Raw genomic sequence first — 2,843 nt, forward strand, 5'->3', positions numbered from 1 at the left:
CGAAGAAGAGGAGGTTTTCAATAGGGATGATGACGTATATAATATGATGTATAATAATGGATACGTATTTTTTAATGTGTCCCGCAAACATAAATTGACTAAATTACAGTGAATGAAACTTACGCGTGACGTCACGATTGAGTATACATTTTACTCTATCGTTACGTCACGAGCCCCCTCTCCTAAACTTTATAGCATTTAATCTTTGTTAATTCTATTTTTTCTGAAAAAGGAAAAAATACGTGTCTCATAGTTTTCAATTATCTAACTGAGGGACTAATGAGATTTTTTATTTTTATACCCAGTCATCATCCCTATTCTCAATCCCTACTGCCCTACTAATATTATAAATGCGAAAGTAACTCTGTCTGTCTGTTACGCTTTCACGTCTAAACCACTGAACCGATTTTAATCAAATTTGGTACAGAGATAGAGTTGACCTTGAGAAAGAACATAGGATAGTATTTATCCCGGACTTTTGAAGAGTTCTCTTGGAAACGCGATATAACCGACATCGACGCGGGCGAAAAGCTAGTAATCAATATTTTTTTTGCACTCCATGTGTAGAAAAGGTGTTATATAATATTAGTAGGCACAGCAATGTAGAAGAGAGGATGCTAATTTTATTTAGATTATGTATCACAGATTATTGTTGTTGTGTCGTGTTTCGGAAGGCACGTTAAATTGTGGGTCCCGGCTGTTATTCCTACATCTTTGACAGTCGTTACAGGTAGTCAGAAGCTTGAAAAAGTCTGACAGCAGTCACAGTCGCTCCTTGTAAAACACTGGTACTTAGCTGAAACCGGTTGGACTGGTAGCCGACCCCAACATAGTTGGGAAAAGGCTAGGCCGATGATGATCACAGATTATTATTATTTACTAGGTATTTTATAATTCATTACTGAAAGGGGTGAATGTGAATCTTATTATTGAGGCATAGGTGCCTTGTAGGAGAGAAAATACATTAGGAATTAAGTTAATAAGCAATACGGACAATATTTTGAAAATTAAATAGGTCATTGTATTAGGAGCTGTTATTTTAATAGAAATTATAAGTATTTTTTTACATAGGCCTAGCCCGCCACACATGCCAGTCATTGCTGATCCTGTAAGCCAGGATCTACAACAAAACCAACGAAAAGCCACCGAAACACTTAAGTTCGATTTGTCCTGGCAAACAATTAACTGCCTTGGAACCCGCAACGAAATTAATCAGAAATAGTAAGAAGTATGTCAAAAGGGAATAATGCATGGGAAGTAGTTCTGATAGGAGCAACCGCTTATTAGACTGGCCTGTTGCTCTGGTGGTTATTGACCCTGACTGCTTTACCGGAGGTCGTGGGTTCGATTCCCACCCAGAACAAATGTTTGTGTGATGAGCCCGATCATTTGTTGTGTGCCTGGGTGTAATTTATCTATATTATGTATGTATTTAGAAATATATAAGTATGTGTATCAGTTGTCTAGTACTCATAATACGAGCTTAGCTTAGTTTGAGACTAGATGGCGTTGTTTAATTTTACTTGTAAATAATACTAATAGTCTCGCAGTGTATAACAAGCTTTAGAAGTAAATAAAACATGAATATTATAAAAAGTTGTCTCAAGTCCCTAGTCGGTAGTAATTGTGGACCGTTTGCGACAAGTTCCCAGTTTATGAAGTCATAAAATTATAACTATACTTCCTTCGCTTGTGTTTACCCGACTGCGGCAAAAGGGGATTATTGTTTCTGATTTAGTGCGATACTGAGCAGAGATATAAATAAGCTTAATAACAATAAAACTAGCTAATACATCAAAATTACAACCTAACCTATCGTTGCTTAACCTCAATGTCATTTATTTAACAAACAAATATTTATTACTAGCTGTTGCCCGCGACTTTGTCTGCGTGATTCTCAAGATGTGAAAAACTATGAAGTTTAATAATAACGATCATAGTAAAAATGTAATGCAATATTGAAAATGAAACACTTTTTTTATATTTTAAGCTTGCTTTTTTATTTCTAAATTATAATGAATCTTGAGCGGCCCAAAAACTATCAAATGTTTGAATCAAACACATTTCATCGTTTACGATACTATCCTGGTGTCAAATATTTCACAGCTGTTTTAATGACTTTCTTATTTAATCCCAATATTTATAACTTTGACATATCTGCCTGCCTGTCTGTCTGTGACATCATAGCTTCCGAACGAATTGAACTATTTTAGTTTTCGTTTAGACATGTTTGACAAATCGAGCCGTTTACTTTCGAAATTTTCCATTTACTTATTGGGTGGGTTATGATTTTCGAGCACGTCTGTTCTTGGGACGGCCTACACCTGAAATTGCTAGACGGATTATGAGGTAACATAAAATTTATTATTGTACTGTAACCGAAGAGTTAAACCAGAACCATATTACTGAGTTTGTCTATCTGTCACCTGGCTGTTTCTCAGGAACAGTGATAGCCAGACAGTTGTTATCTGACGATATAAAGAAGATGTCAAATTATTTTTGTGGACGGAGCTGGTGAAGTGAGAGTCGGGCTCGGTAACTGAGGATGTTACATAGTGTCATAAGATATAAGATTTGCCTTTAAATTGCTGATAAATAAAAAGCGTGATATTAAAAAAAATATCAGTCACCCCTTTTTTAAAATTGACAATGACAAAAATCTAAAGTATAGGATATGTGTAATTTGTGATGTTACGACAAAGCAAAATATGAACATAAAAGTGACTTCATGTTCATGAGTTTTATTTACTGTACCAATTACGAGACAAATAACGTATTTTATTCGTTAACATACCTGACGATCATTGAAGTAAAATACCTACCGTCAGCCCTACTGCATAAAT

Source organism: Trichoplusia ni, chromosome 3 (assembly GCF_003590095.1).
Source record: "Trichoplusia ni isolate ovarian cell line Hi5 chromosome 3, tn1, whole genome shotgun sequence".
In the NCBI taxonomy this organism is placed as follows: domain Eukaryota; kingdom Metazoa; phylum Arthropoda; class Insecta; order Lepidoptera; family Noctuidae; genus Trichoplusia; species Trichoplusia ni.